The following is a 23468-nucleotide window of genomic DNA, read 5'->3' as shown; positions in this document are numbered from 1 at the left end:
CACTTCCTGCCAGCCCTGCTACCTCTAGGGTCCAGGCTGCCCAGACTTGACACTACCCACACTTTGGGGAACCAGGCACTTCTGTGCCAAGGGCTAGCCCCAACACACAGGAGATCTACCACACCTTCCTTTCCTATAATTCCAGCAACCTCCTCCCCTCACCTGTTGGTGTGATGACTCCAGTGCTGCAAAATAAACTCCTCCAAGCCTAAGAGTCCCCCACAGTCACACTGATACTTACCAGCATGAGAAGCCTGTTAAGCTGCCCGCCTGCATCTCCCACAGCCCCGGGATGTGCCAGAACACCACCACAAGGTACCCCGAGTATGGCCTCTCCCTGCAGCACCATCCGGGAGGGCTGCCTGGGCCCAGAGACTCAGAAAGGCTCATGGGAAACTCTACAGCTTAAGATGGGTATCCTTATATCCCCCAGAGGACCCTGGAGAGGACCCCAGGGTGCAACGATTACACCTAGATACACATTACCTACATATTCTGGCCAAGTTCATTCTCTTTAGCTCTTAGCTGTGTGGCCTGAGAAGCAGGCAGATCCTAGTGGTCCCTGGTCTCATACGAGCAAGGGATGGAACAGGAGAAGACAGGGTACAAGGCCTGGAAACACAGCCTGGTGCTAAGCTCAGGCCAGGACAGCAAGCTTCTGCAGAAGGCAGAGCCTGTGCCATTCAGCATAATGAAGTTCATGGACAGACCTCCTGCCTTCCTCACCCCCAGGTGCTGTAGACTGCTTTACAGGGTACCCCTAGGTGCTGTGTATTGCTTTACAGGGTACCCCCAGGTGCTATGTATTGCTTTACAGGGTACCCTCAGGTGCTATATAACCCCAGGTGTTGTGGACTTTTTTACAGGGTACCCCCAGGTGCTGTAGATTGCTTTACAGGGTAACCTCAGGTGGTGTGGATTGCTTTACAGGGTACCCCCAGGTGTTGTCGACTGCTTTTTAAGGTTCTGCTACGTCCCAGTGGCCCCACCCCACTGTGATTTGAACACAAAAGGTTTAAACCGACTTGGGTTTCTGGGTGCTTCCTTAAACAGGCAGGGCTGACTTCATCAAGCATTACTCACATTCTAAGCATGACCTCTTTTGGCCTTTCTGCCATGACGGGCTGTGTGCACTGACGGTTTAAAGATGCTCGGGTACCCTCCTCTCAGTTGTTTGAGATGTTTAAGAACTGGCCCAGGGGCTCAGATTTAACAGGAATGCAGCATGGTGGTGTGAACAGCAGCTTTGGCCAAAATGTAAACTTCAGAGGGGTGCGGAGGGGCTGGCTACTGAAGGCTGTTCTGAGGCCCAATGCAACCTTCCTTGTGAATGACCAAGTGACAGTGTCATTGGGGTGGTCCTAATCGAGTTCGACAGGAAATCCTTGCTTATAAAAAGAGACAGGTGTGGACACAAACATGAAGGAAGAGAGGGAAAAAAAACAACAACAATAACAACAAACCAGTGAGCCAGGAAAATTCCATGCTCCAGTGATGCCAAGACACCTGAGCGGGACAGGTGGGAAGGCTCTTCCCTTCACAGTTTGTCAAGGAACCAACTTTGCTGGCACTGGGTTTTGAACCGCTGGCCTCTGGAATTCAGAGAACATTCTTGCATTGGTTAAGCCACCGTGTGCTACGGTTACATGTCATACAATACTTCAGGGCCAATGATGGGACTGCAAGTGGGACGGAGGACTCATAAGAACATATTACCCATACGTAGGTGGCCTAACTTATGTACACACACCCTACAGCATTCACACAAGTCGTCACACTTCTTAGAACTACTTTCCTCGCTAAGCAACACGTGGCTGTGCCCTGTGCAGCCCAGGGAGCCAGCACAGCCTGCTCAGAGGCTAGCACTATATAATTTGTCCGCAGAACTACACTCCACTTTGGGGACCCTGGGTGGCCCTGCTCCCCCAGCAAGCCTCTCTCTGTCACAACTACAGCATCTCCTAGACACACACCCTCAGACGGAGTGCTAAGACTTCTTGCTCCGGTGTACTTTCCAAAACCATCAGCCACTGTCTGGTCCTGCTTGTCACATTCCTGAGGGATGAGTCTGATACTGGCAGGCACCCAGTAATTACGCTTCTAGGCCTGGAATGGGATTTAAAATATCTACTAAGTTACCTCAAGAGGCATTTAGTGATAAGCAAGTAACTGGGCCTCTGAGGATGGCTACGGGAAGATGCTGTCTGCACAATGTGATTCCCTAGAAGTGCACCACCCCTCTAGAGGGAGGGAGACTAACAGGACCAGAGAATGGGACTCCCCATAGCCCTGGGGTCCCCACAGCCCTGCAGGCATAGCTAGGGGATGCTCTTTTACCACAAGTCCTGCCTTACCAGCTGTAGCAGAACAGGCATCAACCAACAAAGCCACGCAACCGGACACCTACACAGTTACTACACTAGATGCACAGACCCACAGTGGGAATCAACGGCATAGGCTGGGAAGAAAGCCACATGGACAAGGAGCCTCGAAAAACTCATCTCCTACCACAACGGCTAGACATTCAAGGTCTTAAAATATGCCTTCCGGAACAAACTGAATCTTGTCACTGTTCAAGAGACCGTTAAGTGGGGAGAGACCAGTGAATTGGCAAACTGACTATAAACATACACCCGTCTTCCTTGTAACAGGTTGATTGTCTCTGAGGCCATAAGCAGACCGTCACCACCATAATAAAAGAAAAAGAGGCAAGACCCTACACACTTCTCACTCAGCTTGATGTGCCAGCACCATGGCCCAGACCCAGCAGGATCCACTGTGTTCCAAGGCAAGCACAATCTTCTTGCATGGTCCTTGGCTTCTAGGGTCTTCCCCAGACTACAGTGGGGACTAAGGAGGGGAGGTGGCATGGCAAGAAAAAAAATGTGGAACTTGAGTTGGATTGAGTGTGAACACATTCGTGAGTCAGGTAAGGGGAAGGAGGCTGGCAAAAGCAAGGACTGTGGACTTGCAGGTCCTCCCGCGCCATGCTGAGGGATATAGTCTCCTCTCACACACTGAAGCGTGGGCTCTCCCAGATTTTCTTTAGTTAGACACGAGTGCATGAAAACAGGCCCAAGGAGGGTAGAGGATGGTGGCTCTGCTCTCACTCAAAAGCCCTTCACGGACCAGCTAGCTATCCTCGGCTTTCTCCACGGTGCATGACTGTCTATCAGTGACCAATGCTGAATGTAAGAGAAACCCTGGGAACCTGTCCAGGAAGGTCCAGGGCCGTTCATATCTCCTATCAGTCAGCTGTCCCCAGGGTGCTCTGAGTAGCAGTCAGCATCCTGTGACACTCTCATGCAGCAGAAAAGGGAACATCTTTAAAACGGCTCTGGGTTGACACCGAGGCTATGGTCACCTGCCCCAGTGTCTTGTGTTTTATTGTAAAAAGTACCTCACTGGAACTGACGGTTTTACTCCATGTTTCTCTGGCCACAGCAGGAGCTATATCCTCTCTTCAGTCTCTGACACCCACCATAGCATCTGGGACTCCGCACCAATCACCCAGCAAACGCAGCACACACAGGTCTATGGGCTGTGTGTGGTTGTAACACTTCCCCTGCATCAGAAGTGCTTGTGTGCAAAGCTGACTGGCTCCTGCATGTGCAGGCTCCTGCTCTGCAGATGCCCAGGCTGTCAGTCACAGCAGTTGGACTGGGCATCTACCGGAAACGGAGAGAAAAGCAAAGCCATGACTGCTCCCTGACTTGGCAGAGGTCACAAAAAAGATGACACCAAGGTGTGGAGACATGCTCATGAGATGTACTGTGCTCCCTCAGCAACAGATCCAAGTCCTTACTCTGTGGGCTATTCATATGGGCTAGGTGCAAACAGGGGCTTGCTCATAGTGGGTTAGGGGGTTAGGGTGGGCCCTCCATCCACTCATGGGCACCCCTTTAAGAAAAAGAGGTTTAGATGCAAAGAAACAAGGGGGTTGGCCGTGTGAGGATGGAGACGGGAATTGGAGGGATGTAGTCACAAGCCCTGGGCTATGAGAAGCCAGGAAGAGACACAGGGGCTCCCCAGAATTCCTAAGAGGGTGAAGTCCTGTCAATATTTCCAGTGTAAACCTCTAGCCACCAGGTTGTGTAGAATGCATTTCTCCTGTGGTTTAGTCTACCCCTGCCATTTAAGGGGACTGCTTCCCAGGACCTGACAGACCTTCAAGCCCCCTATATAAAAGGGCATAATGCTTTCAGATAACTTATATATATATATACCCTCCAGCACTCCTTAAAGGTTATTATGTTGTATATTATTCAAGGAATAGTGACCAGGATATAAAACTTGGTACAGCATAATTTTCTCCCCAGAATATTTTTACTCTGAGGTTGACTAGATCTACAGAACCATAATTAAACAGGAGACTATTTTTCACAATTAGGGCCAGAATCTAGCACCTTGCACATACTAGCACAAGCACCCTACAACCGAGCCGCAACCCGATTACCACTAGCTGCTAGAGCAACAGGCTGCGGGGTGGCCATGCACTGGACTCTATTCCACGTGCTTCTGTGTGCTGATCTGTAAAAACACCATGGCCACCCTACGCCAGAGACTCATACACCACGTGCAGAGAGGAGGAAATGAAGGCGCAAAAGGACCAGGCCACCTGGCTAAGGTCTGCCAGCCTCAGGGAGGCAGGGATGAGCCACTGCAGGACCCACCACTGGGACATCCCACACACAAGCAGGCCAAGGTGAGCAATACAGGTGGGTACAGCGGAGCGAGGGACTGCCCACAGAAGCATTCCATGTGTGGCTAAAGGGCCAGGCAACTCTAGGGGCTGCCCCACCCCCAAGCGACAGGCCTTAAAGTACTCTGGAGATTGGTGCCTTCTAAAGGAACCGGTTCTCTTGGAACAAATGCAACAAAAGGTCAGTTGTGAAAACCCGAGCTCTCAGCTATGGAAACACAATCTCATGCAAAGCAGCTGGCTTCCAGTCCTGGAAGATAAATTCAAGCTGGTCCCTCCAATGGTCCCTGATCCCTTGAACTTACCTTGTTGCTCATTGGGTAAAGGGTTTGTGGCAACCAGGACTGGGTTCCCAGTACTCTGCTGGTACAGCGGTGCTAACGGGACACTTGGCGAACAGATAGGCTTTATCTTCTCTCCTCAGAGTCAAGGCACAAAGTGATCCCTGTGGGAACCTGCCTGCCGCTGTTCAAAGGAGCCTCTGCTGTGGGCTGAGACCCAGCAGAGGTTAGTGATGGACAACCTATCAGACAGGTTTTCCTGGGACAATGGGCCCAGCCAGGCCTGGGGCCTTCTGGCAATCCAGACTTGTTTTCTTACAACTCTTATGGAAAGGAACAAGGGGAGAGGTTCCTGGGACTACAGCCAGGGTGACCTAGAACCAGAGGGCACACGGCAGTTTCTGGAAGCTTCTCTGTCTATAGCTTTAAAGTGCCTGAGGAACAGTGCCTAACACAACAGGGGTGGCAGTGGGTCTAGTGGAGGCACCGGAAAAGCAACACTTATAAACAGCTCCACTTCCACCAGGTGCTCTGCTTTAGGAGCAGGTGCTCCTCTCACACCTTTGACTTCTGACTCTCCTCTTGGGCCCTCCGGCAGGGGGTAGCAGGAAGCTGGTCAGCTCCTGAAACAGTAGGGCCTCCCTCCCTCCTAAGGGTTGGCTGGCCCAGCCCCTGCAGTCTTAGCAGACTGACTGAAAATCTCCTTCCTCCAGGCTCACAAACATCCTCTTTCCTGCCTTTCTGGACCAAACACCCACCTCAGGCCTCATGAGGCCAGAGAGGAGGTCAGGGGACACCTGGAGGTTCAAGGACATCTTCCCAGTGGGCCCTCCAGGGCCCATGTGACCTCCTTGCCATATGCTTGTCTCCCGTTTCCTTCTGCTATTGTTTGAAGGTTCATTTCAAATATGTCACCCCAGCACTCTTCTGGGGACTCCTCAACTTCCTTTGGTGACTTCCCTCTTCTGTTTGCTTTCAAGAGTTCCAAGTCCCCATGTCCATCATGGTCTGGCCTGTTTCCTCACTGGGGGATGGGCCACAGTTGGGGAGCCAGCAGCTCTATGAGATCCTGAATGCAGGCACTTGCACTGCAGGCTGTAAGGCGGGATACTAAGTTCCTGTCTGCCCTAGGCGTCCTTTTTTCTCTTTTGCACCATAAACAGGATAGGCTGGTAGCAACACATGCTCTGGGCACAAAAACAGCATCACATTCAGCTCTCCTATGCACCAGTCTGCCCAGCACCAGGGCCAGGGCCAGGGCCAGGACAAGCGGCTACAGCCAAGATTAGCAATGGAGTCAGGAGGGCTGGAGCTAAACAGCTGCAGGGGCTAAAGCCTGCTTCTCACCCACCCGAGGGGCCTCCATGGCCAGGAGCACGGAGTGGACAGACAGTGAGATTCCAACAATGAAAGCTATGAAGCCAGCAGGTGCCGGCATGAGAGGACCCAGTCAGACCTGCTCTACGCTGACTGTGTCAGAGCTGGGCTCATCTTTCCCCTTTTAACACGCCTGCCCCTCTTTTCTTCCGCCCTGTAAGAAGGTGTGTGTCAGCCTTTGAAGCCTCAAAGCTTAGTGAGAAGGCTGACCTAGCCTGCGGGGGAGACTCAGAACGCAGCCTCCCAGCCACACTTTGGAGGACTTCACCCATCACTCAAGGCCCAACAGGAAAGGAATGACTTTCAGGATGTGAATGGGGTGAGGGGAGCTATGGGGAAAGATGGGGGGCCAGGGAGAAGGAGAAGTGGTCACAGAAGATAGGGATCCCCAGAAGAGGAACCTGGGTAGCCCCAGGTGTGGTTGTAGGGAGGCCATTGTGAGCCCGTCCTCCCTTACTTCCTGCCTCTACCCACTGAGCGGAGACCCAACAGTCTTTTCAAATGGACCTACATCAGGAACAGAAGCAAGGTAATCAGGGCAGATGCAAACATCACAGCTCAAAGGATATCCCGGAAGTGGTTTCCTCATAAAGCTTCCTGTGTGATTCACTCCTGGACTGCAAACCTCATCCCAGGTTGTCCTGACACCCCGGGGGCCTCACTGGGAGATGGCTGCTGGACACTACTGTTGACGCACACAGTACACTGGGACAACGGCAAAGGTTGTGACTGACCCACATGTGTCACCGGCAGAGCAAGCCTAAGGGCTTGGGGATTCATGACAGACTATGGTCAGGCATGGGGGAGGAAGCAGGGGTCAACAGCTAAAGGGCTCAGTGAACTTAGACATGAGAAGTCAGTTCTTCAAAACTAAAAATGAAAACAGCTTATTCCACATCATTCACAACTGACAAGAGGTGAAAACGACCCGGTGACCACTGAAGAATGAATAGACCAACAAAACAGAATACCATACAGCCATAGGCAGATGCAGAATGCTTGTGTACATCACAGTAAAACTGAATCTTGAAAAATCATGCTAGGGGAAAGAATCCACTCAGTGAAAGTTGCAGGTTTGCAGAACATTCTCAAATGTTCTTTGACTTAGACTGTCCTGAAACACCCAGTGTAAGCTGAAACATGAGTGAACAAACCATCCTAACTCTGTATACTTAACAGCTCATGATGGAAAGAGTCTTGACAAACATCCATGGAGCTGTGGATCCCAAAGTCAAACACCAGGAGACGGGGTCATGAGACCAAGCTTTATTCTGAACCAAGTGGGGGTGCGCCTGTGGCATCACCTCCAGGAGTCTTCATAAAATGTGCTGGAGGGAAACTGAGGCAGCTGTTACTCTGTGACTACACTGACACAAAGTCACTCTGAGGTGGTGCAATGCCACCAGGACTGCGATGGGTCAGTGACGTGCCTAACTGAAGACTGTCTGTCTGTGGATGTACTCGCAAGGCAAACAGTCTTTAAAAAAATTCACTCGTGACGGGAGTGGTGGAGCATGCCTTTAATCCCAGCATGTGGGAGGCAGAAGCAGGTGGATCGCTCTGAGTTCGAGGCCAACTTGGTCTCCAAAGGGAGTCCTGCTGTGTGGTCCTGCTCTGTCTTTACTTCTTCAGAGCAGGCAGGGATGGGCTGTCAATAGGGAGATGGGTGACATGTCCAAAAGATCCTTGGGATACTCGGTTTGATGCTCACTCATGTGGAATACCTGATGAATTTCCAGGTGTGGTTTTTTGTTTTTTGTTTTTGTTTTTGAGTAAGGCCAAGTTCAACAACCCACTGAAACTTAGCTTCCTGGGTTGGGTCTAGGATCCCATAGTGATGTGTATGCAGACTTACCCTCCAGAGGACGTCAAGTTTCCCTGAACCCAAGAGAGCAAAGCCTCTCAGGAGCCAAGTGCTCAGCATCCCACCACAGCCAGAGGCTCACGCACACCCACTCTGCGTCCTGCCACTGCCAGACAGACTTCTACACCCTTCTGTAGCTTTGCAACATCTGAGCTAATGGGTATCTGGGGGACCCTGGCTAACAATGCTGAGCTCAGAATCTGCTGATCCAGTCTGGGCTGATCTCCCCCAGCAGTTGGCCTTAGTTTAATTGTTGTTCAACTTGGAGGCACAAGTTCCCTGTATGTAAAATGCAGGTTGAATAAATGCTTAGCCCAAGGTACCTAGCCTGGAGAAGATCAAGAGAGACAAACATATTGGAGCTCTGCACACTAAGCACAGTCCAAGCTTGACCATAAACCAACGGCAGATGAGTCTCCCAACGCTGAATAAAACCTGGGCTGCCTTTCGTCATCCCGTGTCAGGACCAAAGAGAGGATCACTTAAGACCCAACCTCCAAAGGGAATCGGTGGTAGCGCATGCCTTTAGTCACAGCATCGGGAGGCAGAGGTAGGGGAATCTCCCAGTTCAAGGCCAACCTGGTCTACAAAGTGAGTTCCAGGACAGCCAGGGCTATACAGAGAAACCCTGGCTCAGAAAAAAACAGAACAAAATAACCCACTTCCTTGGCAAGCTCCTCACGAGTCCACCCGGCACCTCAGCAGCAAGGGTTCAATGAGGTTGCGAGTACGCTCTCTCTGCCTTTAACCTGTCCAGGAACCACCTACTTATAAGCAGCCTGGCCCTGCTCCCTAGGCTTGTCTTAGTCCCCGGAAAGCACCTCCAAAAGCAAGCAAATTAACCTAAGCACTGTAAAAATGCCAAAGAAATAAAACGTATCAAGGTTGACAATGGCTTTTGCCTGTGGCTTCTGGGAGACACTCAGTAACTTCGTGAGGACTGGCCCACGGTTAGTTCCAAGGGCCTGCCTGGGAGACCTTTTCCCAAGACCAGGCTGTCAATACTTAAAGAATCCAGTAAAGATGGCTGGAGAGATGGCTCACTAGTTAAGAGCACTGGCTGCTCTTCCAGAGGGTCCAGGTTCAGTTTCCAGTACCACACAGCAGCTCATAATCATCTGTGACTCCAAGTCCAAGGAGATCTGTTTGACATCCTCTTTTGGCCACCGGGGCACTGCACTTAGACACTACACAAGACACACATGCAGGCAACACAGGCATGCACACACAAAATAAATTAAAAAAAAAAACATTTAAGCTATTTAAAAAAATCTAGCAGAGGTGTGTAGGAAATCAAAGCGCCTGTGAAGGTTTGCAGGGATGGCAGGAGTTTCGAACCCTCTGTGAACCACGCTAGGGGTTCCTGAGCCCAGTATGCACCATTATGTTCTCTGTGTGGACAGAGTGTGGCCAATGTCAAGGGAGAATGAACAGACCCAAGATGTGTTCAGTGAGCGCACAGTCCAGGGCTGCTGGCAACACCGGTAGAGCATTGGCCAGGGCCAGGGCCAGGATAGGTGACCCGTCAATGAGACTTTGAACAAGCCACCAATCTTTAAATCTCTGCTTCTTCCTCTGCCAAGTGCAGTGTGGCTGTGTCATTTTCAGTCCACTGCACACTGGCCTCCAGAATCTGTCTCCGTCCAAGTAGAAATGAGTGTTTCAGCTGGGTGTCACACACCAACACAGCAGGCTACACTGCAGGAGCACATGATCCAAGTTTGTCCCCTACTTAGAAGTCCCAGCGTCTTCTCCAGGGAACCAAGAAATCCTAAGTGGCCAAGGCCATGTCCCACAAAGAATTGCTACGCTAGGGCTGGCAGCTATCCCTGGGTCAGATGTTCCTTGAGTGAGAAGCAGAGACCTGGTGGCAGGGTAGGATGCACAGGCAAGGGCAAACATGTGATTCTGCAATTCCTGAAGGGCACCCTCACTTCTCAAGGTCTGGTTCCCAGGCCCCGCTGTGTTTAAGACGCTGGGTCTTTCCAATTGCTTGGTCCCTTTCTTCTCCATCAAATCTGAGCACAGAGTTAATTCCCTTGAAGCCCTGGAGACCCTGGCTTCATGTTTACTGATGGGGAAACAACCGACCAAGGAAACTAGTCTATGCAAATGTTAAATTAATCTATGTAAATCCACATTAATTTATGCAAGTGCTATTGTGGCTAGAACCAAAATAAACGCCTGCGCTTAGAGGACGGTTGCTTGTTTTGGGGTTTGTTTTTGAGACCGTCTTACTATATAACCCTACCTGGCCTGAAATTTCAGAGATCCTCCTGCTTCTGTCTACCAGGTGCCGAGATTACAGGTATGTGCAATCACACCCAGCTCTTAGAAGAGCAAGGAATAAACGCTTTATAGAGATAATTTAGTAATCCAGGAATGAGATACGGGACTGGGTACGTAGCTCAGTCGGTAGAGTGTTTTACCTTGCTTGCACAAAGCCTGAGGTTCAATCCTATAAACCCAGCACTCCGGAGGTGGAGGCATGGGAAGCAGGCGTCAGGTGTTGGAGCTAACCTGGACTATGCGAGGCCCTACCTAAATAAATAACTACCGCCTGTCTTTAACAGAGCCCCTGCATCCAGGGATCCAAACAGGCACAAATATTTAAGACGAAAAACAGTGTGTGCGGCAGAGACTCATAGCTGGCCAACATGCTGAGACGAACTGTGAGAACTCAGCCATAGAGGGGGAACTTAAATCAGTGTTCCCCAAGGTCCAAGGATCATCACGGAAGAGAGGGGCAGAAAGAACGTAAGAGCAGGAGATTGGGGGAGCGGGGGGTGCTGTGACATGCCGTCTTCCGGACATCACTTAGTGCGTGGTCACCTCTCCTGGTAGGCTAGACACACCCCAGGGTCTGGTCTCCCACTCCTGTGCACATAGGCAGCGCTAACTAGACTCAGTGGCTCATAAACAAAGAGGACAGGAAGTTGAAAAGAGGATGTGGTGGTGGTGGTGGTGGTCCAAGGGGAACTGGAAAGAGTGGATGTGATAGAAATACACTATATACACGCATGAACTTCTCAAAGGAGTAAAGAAAAACAGTATTTAAAAATTATGCCACGAGCTACAGAGTGCTTAGGAGCCCGTGAGAGATGCGTTCAGTTCCTATCACATAGGCCAGGCAGCTTACAACCTCTTATAGCTTCAACTCCAGGGGACCCAGCACCCTCTTCTGTATTCCTAGAGAATCTGCACCCACACATACACATAATTAACAGTAAGATGAATCTTTTAAAAATCATGTCTGCACGAGACATGCACAGAGTCTTTCTTCCCTGTTAATCCCTCCAGAACACACTGAAAACTAGGCGGCATTCACTATGTTGTATCAGGTACCAGAGCCACGCGGGGCGGCAGTGGAGTTTGTAGAGAGTGTGTGTGGATTTTAGTAAATACAGCACAGAGGTAGAGAGGGCTGGATGGTCCAAGGGGTTCGGGGTCTCATCCCCCACCCCTGAGGCTACCAGGGAGAGCTGTGTATGCTGTCCATGTGTTTTTCCTAAATGCGAGCCCGCTCAGTCTGCTTGCTTTAAACACTGCACTAATGGGGATGCTAGGCATGGGGGCTGGGGGGTGGGGGGTGGGGGTGGGGCGAAAGAACCTCTGACTAGATCAGACTTCCAAGTCCACGTGTATTTCATCAAGACATTCCAAAGCTCTTAACGTAACTCTGGAATTTCTCTTCCATTTCAACCTGCCCCCCAAAGCCTCAAATATGATCAGAATGCCATACTGGTCCCCAGGGCTCACCTTGTTGAAAAGCGGCTCTCTGCAGCCTCTTAAAAACGGTGAGTAGGCTTAGGCTCCTTTCTCTGTCCAGGCTCCCCAGGCCCCCTGTGCAGCTGCTGGTCCTCCCGCCTTTAGCTGAAGCCCTTTATTGACTGAAGATGCACAGGTTTTGTGGCTATTTCAAGGCAGCGGTTTTGGAAAATGCCCAGAACAGCCTCCTTAATCACCTGCCAGAAACTATGAGGTCACACCTGACCCCAGAGAGCCCCACAGGCACCCAAGGGACAGACTCGGCACTTGAATGTCATCCGGCTGGAGACGGTCTGAGCCATCTGGGTGTTCCATGTTAGTCAGACTGTGGCATTAGTTACTATGACTCAGTGTGACATCCAGTGTCTCCTGACCTGTGTCCCGGCTCTAATTCACAGCTCAATAGTGAGTCCATGACATCCTCCCATAAAGCCACTCCTCCTAACAGTTCTATCATCCCCAGTATGACTCCGAGGCTGATGGCCCCGGAGGGACATTCAAGATCGAAGGTATAAGACATAGTTAAAGTTTGTCAGTGACTCTTCATAATGTCCAGGCAGGAGGTAGCTGCACTGAGTGGTTTTAACCAGTGCCCTAAAGAAAAAGTCCACAAGTCTGGCCACCATGGATTGATGGGACCTCCTTTTAGGCCATTTAATTTTTAAATTGTTTACTTGACGTTTAAAGACACTTAGCATCCTAATATTAACTTCGCCTGTTAATGTCTAATTTGTGGTTCATGTTTGTGGGTCTCCCAACAGCTCAGTGAAGGGATCAGGGGTATGGCACAAAACCAGTGGCTCCTGTGGCCTCCCAGGTACCAGCTAAGAAGCAAGGTAGCAGGCAGCAGGCAGTTTGGAGGGCACAGAAACCTGGTGGAATTCTGGGCCTGGGCTTTGCTATTTCATAATAACCCTCTGGGCTAAACCTGAGTGAGGCCCTCTCAGAGGCCTATCATTTGTAAAATGGGCACTGCATACAGAGAGCTCCCAGGGTCTAAGAAAATTCCAGAACAGCACACGATCACCAAAGCTGCAGTGGGCTGGGGTGCAGCTGGGGCAGGAAGGCAAGGAGACACACAGGACAACAAAGAGCTCAGACTCTGCTGGCCTCGAACTCACAGTGATCCACCTGCCTCTGCCTCCCGAGGGCTGGGATTAAAGGCGTGTGCCACTACACTCAGATGAAAAGCCTGATAGTTTAAAACAAAGGCCTGGTGTGTTGTTTGTCTACCACCAGCAGGCCCCCTGCTGACGGTCTGGCTCAACAAGTACAAGGCTGGATCAGGACAGGTCACACAACAGCTATGGACCCATCAACTGTCCTGTCTTCGAACTGAGTAATCCTAAATTAGAGAAGGAAAAACTTCAGAGAGTTAGAAACAAAAAACCCAACCCAAACCAAAACAAACCATCCCTAATAAGTCTGGATTTCTCCTCTGCTTTGCAGGAGAGGGCCTTCTCTCTGAGCATCTGCCACACGAGTGTGTGTCTCGCCCCTCATAAAAAAAACCTTTCTCCAGTTGCTGATTCTGTCTGCTCCTGTTTGCTGTGCTTTGAGATTTCTACGATGCTACCTGTGGCACTCAATACTTTTCCTGCCTTTTAATTCTTTTAACTGGAAGAAGGAATGAACCATCAAGCAGGATCCCTAGTCTGTATCACAAGTACATGGGCCGCTCACAGTCGTCTCTAAGGTGACTAGACCACTGCGTTCCTCACACTGAACAGCAACATGTGTGATCACAGGGCAAAATATTTCCAACTGGAGGAAAGTGGGGTCTGGAGCAGGCTATGTTGCTGAACCTACAGCACAGGGCCAACGTCTGAAATGGCCCCCCAGCAGAACTCTGGGCACAGCACCCCTGGGAAGTTCTCCTTCATAGTGACCTCCAAGCTGGGAACTTAAAGATCAAGAACATGGGACATTTGTTTTCTGGGACAAAAATCACAGGAACTGGCCCCAAGGTATCACAGCCACTGAGTGCTGGGCCCTTTGAGCGCTGTGATAGCTGGTGTCTAGTCCCTGAACGTCACCCAAAGATCCCACAGATGTATCACCTCAGTGTGAGCAAACAGCCTGCCTCACCTCACTGGGTTCATAGGTGGGAGACACCAAGGCCTGCTGGCTCAATTGAGATGGCAAAGTCACCCCAGGACATCTTTCTTCCTATTTCCTCTTCCCTGGCCCAGTGACTCTGGCAGAGTGCCAGCAAAAGCAAACCACACAAAGGCCACCCAGGGAAAGTGCTGGGGACAAAGAGCAGTGTCCCTTTAGTCTCCTCTAACATAGATTAGGATGGGGCCTGCTCAAGCAACCTAATGTACAGCCAAGACCAGTAAGACTGGGGGGGGGGGGTAGAGGGAGAGTAGAAGCAGCCCCTCCCCCATTTCCTGCTTCACCACCCTCTGGAACCCCCTGAGTTCATCCAGAGAGAATCAAGCAACTGATAGTAACTTCAGAGCCCCAGGCCCCCCACTCTGGCCCATGCCAGCCCAGAAGAATTCGAGGAATGTGGATGGCTCTCAGCTTGTTTCCACAACCCAAACAGATCAGCGTCTACAGGGCAGGGAACTGCACTTATAAGGAAAAGGGCCTGCTGCTGGCCACTCCCTGGGCATTAAAACCTCAGACCTCAGGAGCCTGAACACTGCCCCGGAGACTGACAGCTCCTGCATACTTTGCGGTATCCCAGGACACCCAGGCATTCTCTCTACCCTAGCGCACATGTGGACCGGAGCAAAGATAAAACAAAAAGATGGGGAGAGACATAGAAACAAGTACCAAGCAGCTTTTTTACTTGGCTTTGCAGAGGGCATTGCAGTTTTAAAGAAAACCCCTAACCAACTCTTGTAGCCAGCAGTGGGTTTATTTAAATGCATACACGCTCCAGAATGGAAGATGACAATGACCCAACAGCTGTTGCTCAAACTCCGTTTTCAGCCTTCAGAGCAGGAGTCTTAAGCTCGGTGGTTATAGGCAGTGTTTTCCACTGGGCAACACAAGACACAAGCTGAAGCCATATCAGGTAGAAACTTCTCCCCCACTGACTCTCCTGGGGACAGTGCCAGTGGTCCTACTAACAGCCAGATGGAAAGGCCTACACAAACAGGTACTAACCCTGAACACAACACCAAGCCCCCACTAACCCTCTAGTCCATCCCTTCCTCCCAACACCCCAACAATTGGTGGGGGTGGGGGTGATCTATAAACCTCAGGGCCAATGGAACCAACTGTTCATCACTGGACTTGGGCAACTTACATTCGAATAACAAGAGCTCCTTTGTGCAAGCGCGGGACGGGTGACCGAGCCCTGCCCCATCCTGTCACCAGAGAGAACAAGCTGCCCAGCCGGTTTGTCCATAGGACATGAATGGGGATTCTCAGAAAGTAAACAGAACGTGGCCATCCTGGAAACACACAGGTGCCAGTTTCAGGTACCTGACCTTCTCAGCTGGGCACACTGTGAACTGGAGGACACAAAAAGGGGCGGGGGGGGGGGGAGTGCTACAGCTACAAGGGACATGCTGATGGTGCCTGTGGAAGGCCACAGGCCACCAGAAACTTCTGGAAGTTATTGCTCCTTGCCTCATTGAATCTTTGTGTGCTGGGCGCCTTCCTTCTTCTCTACCCCTGCGTGCGCTCACTGGGCCTGTGCACCTCAGGCACCAAATGCTGCAGCTGGGTAGCGGGTAAAGGCAGCAACTTCATCAAGGGGCTGCTTACCTGCTGGGGGATGTTGGCCTCCTGATGTCAGAGGAAGACCCGACCTTCCATCCAGAAGAAGAGGGATACCCTACGAGACAGAAGGGCAGCGTGAGAAGATTCTGAGAGTGGGCTCTGTTGTAAGAGGTATCTGTGGGGCTGCCCTGCTCAGGGAAGGTTCACAGCAACCACCTCTGGGGGGCTAGCCTGCCCTCATTTCTGTTCCAGCCACCGGCTGTTATCAGAGCAGCAGCCAAATTCAGACAGATTCCAGACCAATGGAGCAGTGTGGTCCCCTCCTCACATACCAGAGGTATCTTGGTGACACAGTGAGACAGCCACAGAACAGCCACCTGCAAAAGCAGACTCAATCACCATACAAGGTATGGTTGGGTTGGCTTGAGTCCCCCAGTGCCATCCACCCTAGGCTAACTTTTGTGGTTGTACTGATGTGGGCATTTATAGGGCTGCAGCTCTGGGCAGGGTAGGAAGAGAAGAGCCTGTTCTGGTCACCTTCCTACCTCAAAAGCCACTCTACCTGCCACAGCCGTCATGCACATAGTCCCATATCCATGGCCCATACCTTCAAGGCCAGCACCCGTGCCTCACTCTCACATCCAAGTAATATACAACCCCCACCCCCACCCTACCCCCCGCGTAGCCAGGGCACACGCTGAGATTTCAGAGCACAGACTTCACTCATTAGGGCTTAACCTCCATGTCAACGGAAATACAAATCCCAGATGCACCAGAGGTGTATAGTGGGAAGGGGAGGAACTTACCACGCTAAAGATTCCCAGAAAAATGTCACACGAGGAAACAACGGGCTTTGTAAACACACAGGCAGTGTTAGACATCATGGGCACCAGAAAAAGCATCAGTCAGCTTGAGGTATACTACCAAAAAGGCTAGGGCAACGTAAGAAGAAATGTTCATAAACAAGAGAGACCTCAATCCCCACAGAAGAGTCAGAGGAGCCTTTCAGGGCACCATGGTCCAGCCCTCTGGCTTGCTGCAGAAGGGCCAGCCATCCTGTTCTTAGGTCAAACGAGTCCTCAGTACTGGGGAATTCCTGTCAGACTGCTTACAGGACTCCACAGTCTGGAAGCTCATGTGAGAAGAGGGAAAGGCCCTGAGCACAGCAAAGCCAGGCTGACTCAGAGGTGGCCCGCTAACCACCTGCCATTGCTGAGGCAGTAATGGGAGGGAAAGGTGGCTGGGGGTTGCTGTGCTAGGATGTCCAGAGGACAAGACCAGATGGTCCCTGTTCACGTCTCTTCTTCTTGCTCTAATTATCTGGAAACCCAAGGTCTCCGAACAACAAAAGAAAGCTTGTGAGTAGAAAGCCAGGCTCCCCAGTTGTCACGACTCCAAGGATAACCATATGACCAATTGTCAGTGTAAAGGGCAGAGGATGCCTACCTCTCTAGTTGCTTCAAGAAACACCAATGCCATCACTGGAAAGGATTTGGGGAACTCTCTAGAAACCCCAAAGCCAAGAGGAAAACACTGGTTTGTTTTCAGGAGTCTCAAAGCACCAGTGTCTTCTCCCACTGCCCAACAAGAGATGTTTGTGTCACCTTGGTCATCTCTCATGGTCCCGGAGGACATGAAATTTCAGAACTTGACCCTAGCTAAGTCCTAGAAGGCTGAGTGAAGCCTCATGGCCACCACCCCACCAAATTCAAACAGCAAACGACAGAGAGAAAGAGACTGCCCACACCCCGTTCCAGGACAGTTAGCAAGCCCCTGTTTCCAAGTTCTTAGATGACCTCTCTACCAAACGTTCTAAAAACATGACTTCATCTGGAGAGAGAAATCTCTAAGGAGGTAAAATGCAATCAAGGCCTAATCCAGCATGACAAGGCGACAACGTGGAGATGCCCAGTGATGATGACAAGGAACAGACATGATGCTGGTAATGGCCAATGGCCTCCGGCTGCCATCAGCTGTCCCAGGCCCAGCGCCTTACAGCAGCCCCCACTCCACACCCATGCCAGACTCCAGGAAAACTCATTTCTGTCATCTGTGCTACCCAGTGGCTTGGACTTCTCTGTTGAAACTGCCCATCAAGTAATCCACCACCCCAAGCACACCATTCTCATCTGCAAAACAAGGGTAGAGACTCTCAGGGCGCTGCCATTCTGGATGCTGCTGTGGGAGACAGGCTTGGGACAGCTAACGTCCTCACCCAGCTCACTTGTTCCAATTCTCTAGGAAGGGCCCTGCATGGCTCTCTATTCCAGCCAACGCCTCAAGTCCTGTTGTCTGATACAGAACTCCAGCGGAGAGCGATGGATCCAAGTAGAGGCCTCATACCCGCATCACAGAACCCCCATGGGCAAGTGCTAAGGTTCCAGTATGAATACACAAGACAGAAGTAGGTGAATGCCCTATCCCATAGGCAAGCTATAGCCTGTGGGCTGAACCCAACCAACATGGTCATCTGCTTCTACAGGCTCCACACAGCCAGCTGCTTATGCATTCTTAAATAGGGGATGGGGAGGAATGAATCAAAGGATGCATATTTCATGAGGTGGGCATCCCGTGAAATCCCAATCTCAGTGTCCTTATTCTGACGTGAACAAGCCAAAGTGTCAGCTAATCTCCCCTCCGGGGCTTTCTAGGCTACAACCATGGGGCAGCTTCAGAGCCCTCTTGGCCCACAAAGCTGAAAGACCTGTTCCCTGGCTTTCCAGAGATGTTTACAAGCCCCTGTTCCATGCCAGGCTACTTACGCAATTGGGCAAAGTGCCAGGCAGCTGCAGGCTCAAGCCAGGGGCAAGTGGGCCCCCACCCACAGGTGCGGGCTGGAGGCCAGGAGTGGTGCCAAGGGCAGCCAGCACAGTGAGGGGCAGGAGAAGAGCTAAGACAAGGAGGTGGCCACAGAGGAACTCGAGAACCAACCCAGCCCAATCTCAAAGGCCAATAGCTTGAGCTGGTTCCAATCTGGGAAGGAGAAAAGCACTCGAGGGTCCTTCACAAAGGAGGGAGGCAGTCCAGGTCCCTTCGGTGGCTTGGTGGCTTGGTGCCTCCCAAAGCCTCCAAGTGCAGCCCGTGACGTCAAGGAGAGCCCTGAAAATTCCAGGGCCTGGCTGTAACACTCAACCCCATGCTTCCCACTATTTGGCAATGGTGGGGCTTTTGAAACTGATCGTGAAAGTCAACACCAACACTCTTGAAACTGCCAATGGAAGTCGGGTAGCTTTTTTGGTAAATTGCATGCTGCATAAACACGAGACTTGCACTTGATCCCTAGCACCGCGCTTGGGGAAGGCCCTCACCACAAATGGGTGTGAACCACCAGGACTTAGTTTTCATCCTTTCTTGAAAAGCTATCTGCCCAGGTTTGGACTGCCTTGTTCACTTCACTAGCCAGTTCCCTAACAGCCCTCAGAGTCTGACCCACATGTCTGGTCTCTACCAGCAGGAGAGTTTTTACTTTTCTTTGGTTTCTTGAGACAGGGTCTCATATAGCCCAGGTTGGCCTTATATGTACTCTGTAGCCCAGGATGGCCTTAGGCTCTCCATCTTCCTGCCTTCCCCTGAGGCTAAAGCCTTTTACCTGCTATGTCTGTGACCGCCCTCTGAAAGCTACTTGAAGAAGCCACTTCCAGAGGCTGGGTGCCTCTGTCCTGATTGAAGGAGGACCACCTTTGGGGACCACGGGAACAAGCAGTTCATGAGCTTGTGAGCAACCACCTGGAGCAGAGGGTTGGTGACCGCCAGTCACATGTGTGCTTGTGCACTCAGAAGAGGCTGATGGGTCTGGCATCACCACACGTTTCTGGACTTCCATTCCCCTGCCTGTTAAAAACAAGGCTCTCCATGGCATGTAGGAAAACAACAACAACAACAAAAAACCCCACCAAACTCCCAATGTGAGCCCTTCTGCCTTTTCAACAGGAACCACTAGGGAGAACAGATCTTGTCATTTATTTCTTCGAAACAGAAGACACCTAACACTTAAGTGCCAAGGACACAGTAGAAACTACTCCGGGTGCTTAGAACTTCATTTCTTACTTATATCTGAGTAAGGCTGGGGTTGCCAGACCCTGGCATGTATCAGAGAACTATTAACCACAGACCAATGTCTGTCCCCACCCTGCCCAGGTTCCTGACTCGGAAGTCTAAGGTGGGTCTGAGAATGTACACTCACTCATCACAGGGGCTCCAGCCGACACTTTGAAGTCAATGGTATATACTGAACCTGAAATGTGTTGTCTCAGAGACTGTGCTCGGCAAGCCTGTGAGACAGCCTGACAGGTGCTTGCCCCCCACCCCGGTCACCCAGCACACTGAGCAGAAGAGGAACAGAAGCTGGCCAGGGAGGGCTTCAGTGGCTTCTGCGGATGGAGAAGTGCAGAGCTGGGACTGTGAACCAATGCAGCACAAAGCCAACATCTGGGACCTCGATAATTAGAGGCACCACACACAAGGAGAACTGTCCTACACAAAACAGGCTGCAGGGACCGGATGTCTGCAAACAGGGACATAATGAAGTCCCATGTTGTACTTCCTTCCTTCGCCTTCGCTTACAGGTGACAAAACCTCCCAAGAGTTAAATATCCTGCCTAAGGACGGACGGAGGCAGCTGTGGTTGAGCCTTGGGAGAATTTCTGTGCCCACAGAACATGGAAGGTGCTGCAAAGGAATATGTGAAGGCCTGGGTGATCTGTCCTCAAGCGGGGGTGGGGTGGGGCCACGGGGGACAGGGAGACGGACTTGAGTGCCAGCTCTGCCATAGAGTACTGTGAAATCCTCCCTCCTGGATGCTGGGCGGAGTAATAAGATGACATCACTTACGGCCCCTGCAGTTGCCAGTTTTCACAGACCAGGTGGCTCCAAGGTTGACAACTCCTCCCAGGGGACTCTCTCTCCAGAAGCCTAGCAGGGCCAGCAGGGAGTGCGGTGCCCTGCTGACCAAGGACCACCAGGATGGGGCTGTCAGCTGACCTCTGGAGAACTCCTTCCTACATACAGGTCAAACCTTCGCCTTGGCAACCTCTCACCCTGACAACAGGGTAAGAGGCAAGAGAGAGAGAAATGCAGCCAGAGGCCCGAGCCTTTCAATGAGACCCAAATGCTTGCCATGCCTGACTCATGGTGGACCAAGAGCCCTCCTTCCCTCTTCAGCTTTGCAAAGGAAGAGCGAGGAGTGGGTGGTGGGTGGGGAAGGGTGGGGGGTGTGCATGTGGGGGGGGGTCTGTGACAGTCACAGTTGAGAAAGCCCAGTCAGACAGCAGACAAGGTGGGAAGGGGGAGGGGCTGCTTACTTTATAAGGACCTGTGGTTCACTGATCTGATACATTATCTCAGACCATTCCTTTCAAATACGTCCCCCAAACAGATGTGGAAACTGAAAGGGAAATCAGGCTGGGAATGTTTGCTGGAGCCCCAAATCTGAATCAAGTTATAAAACCGATCTGTACTTTAAATATTTCTCACATAGGAAACATCAGTGTCTCCATCGGAGATGACCGTAGTGGTGTCCAGAACACAAAGCAACTCAAATGCCTGTCACTTGTTTGTCTGCTTATTTACTGCGTGTATGTTGAGGACAGAGATGAACCTCAGATGTCATCCCCAGGAGTTGCCCTTTGTTTTGTTTTTGTTTTGTTTTTTTTTGAGATAGGGTTTCTCACTGGGACCTGAGGCCCCACCAATGAGGCCGGCTGATAGCCCAGGGAGCCCCAGAGACCTGCCCATCTCATGTCTTCAGTACACACCACACCACCTTTTAGGCATGAGTGCTGGGTACCAAACTCAGGTTCTCAGGCCTAGGCTATGATCACTTTACAGTCTAAACTATCTCTCCAGTCTGTAAGAAATATCTTGCTTTAATTTTTTTTTTTTTAAGCCTCCAATTTGAAATCTTCCCATCTCAGCCTCCGGAGTCTTGGGATTAGAGGTGTGTGCCACCACACCAGAAGTGTCTTATTATTAAGCACACATATCTTTTAATGAAAAAGTAATGCAAACTTGAAAAACAGACAACTTGATAGTCGCTCTGTTGGACTATAATGCATCTGGGGAGGTCTTGGAATCTGTGATACAGGGCTGAGGGACCACCCACCTTCCAGCTAGCTCTGCTTACCTTGATCCCACAGCCGCCCTCCCGGCTTTGGTCAAGCTAAAGCAACAACAGAGGCAGAGGAGTGATCCAGTACCCAGCAGCCCAGAGAGACCATGTGGAAATGAAGCTAGGCTCTGCCTTAGTCTCTCCATCCTGTGACTCTTTCATGTATCTGTTTAGTCCCACTCTTCTTTCCTCCTCATGAGCCCCATTAATTAAGCATGGAAGGCTAGCCTGCCGTAAACCCAGTTCCTGCCCCACACAGCTAAGGCTCATTTGGTTCCTAGGGATGTGAAGTCACAGAATGTTGTTGTTGCTGTGTCACCTCACCTTCCTCATCAGCTCGCTTTCCTCCCCCGCCTCTGCCAAACAGCAACTTAGCAAAGGTTAGCAAGTGTGCTGGGAATCGGAGAGAAGTTAGTTTGAACATGGGAGATGAAAGTTGCCTAGACGCTTTGCACACAACAAAATGGCACCACCTCCCACCACCGCCAACCCAGCCTGGAATGACAAGGACTGTGGGCCAGCAGAGAGGACAGGCGTCTCTGAGTCACTGCACGCTTGAACTCTCCTCTCCCCACGTCCTTCTAAGCATCATCACAGCGATGATGGCTCAGACTCACCTGTGTGCAAGTCTACCGCATGAAGCAGAAATGTTCCCTGTGAAGCGACTCCTGGTTGCCAACTTGACTCCATCTGGAACTAACTAACCGCCCCCCACCACCAAAGCAGCTTGGCAGACCTGTGAGGGGTTTTTCAGGATTGAATTATTGGAAGTGGGACCACCCACCCTAAATCTGGGCCCCACCTTCTGGTGGAGGGAGATAGAAGAAAGAAGCTCCCTGCCTGCTTGCCCTCACTCTCCACTCCTTCCCTGGTGTTAGAGCCTACTTCTTTGGGATTCGAGAGTGTACTGAACATCAGTTGTGACTCCCAAACCTCGTGGAATGAAAGTTTACTGGATTCTTGGACGTGCCAATGGGAGGCAGCCATTGTTCATTCTAACAGTTCTGTTTTTGACTAATACACTTCCCTGATAACTTTCAGGGGTCAGAAAGAAAGCCTTATAGAAGTCCACCCGACAAGAGGCACCATACCATAATGGATGTCACACCATCATACACACACACCCCTTTCAGGGTACAGCCAGGACAATTACATACTGGGTGCTCCCTACACATAGGGTGCTCCCCATTGCCTCACACCAGGGCTCAGTAAATACCCTAGGATCTATGCTCCCTGTCCTCAGGGACAAATTCCAAGGCATGGTCTCATAGTTCCTTAAGAAGACCCCCAACACAGTGCAGCCTCCGTTACGTTCCATAACGCCATTCCTTCAGCAGTTCACCCGTTGCTACTGTTCTCTCTCCCCATCTCATCCTCCTGGTACCTAACCTCCTGCTCCTGAGAGCAGTCACCATCTAAAAGAGCAGGCTCTGCCTTTGGGGGTTGGAGGGTCACAATCCAGAACAGATGGGAAGTGTACAGCTGGCTCTAGGTCGCTGGGTTGGCTTTCCGCCAAGACACAAACACGAGGCTGAATGACAAAAAGGGGGCACTCGCCTCCTGGTTGCTTCTGGTCAATGCTGGAGGGTGACTTTGTATTGTTGTAGAAAATCCCAATTTAGAAAGCCAAGCGAGCATTTCGTTCCATTGGTATGATGCGTTTAACACCCTGCTAAATCCGAGGGGAAG

The 23468-nt window shown here is 51.1% G+C and overlaps 1 protein-coding gene across 3 annotated transcripts in view; it reads right to left on the bottom strand.

Moving 5' to 3' along the window:
* The window catches only part of SH3BP4 (SH3 domain binding protein 4), a 76499-nt gene that overhangs the window by 28339 nt on the left and 24692 nt on the right, over nt 1-23468 (bottom strand). For 2 of the 3 annotated variants that reach the window (XM_084779880.1, XM_084779881.1), the window contains exon 2: nt 15719-15788. The exons of the other annotated variant lie outside the window; for it this stretch is intronic. The gene's annotated coding sequence lies outside the window, so the exon portion shown is untranslated. The remainder of the gene's footprint in view (nt 1-15718; nt 15789-23468) is intronic. 3 annotated transcript variants of the gene reach the window in all.

This window comes from Acomys minous (genome assembly GCF_964271855.1).
Source record: "Acomys minous genome assembly, chromosome: 4".
NCBI classification, from domain to species: domain Eukaryota; kingdom Metazoa; phylum Chordata; class Mammalia; order Rodentia; family Muridae; genus Acomys; species Acomys minous.
This window is presented reverse-complemented; position numbering and strand designations above follow the sequence as displayed.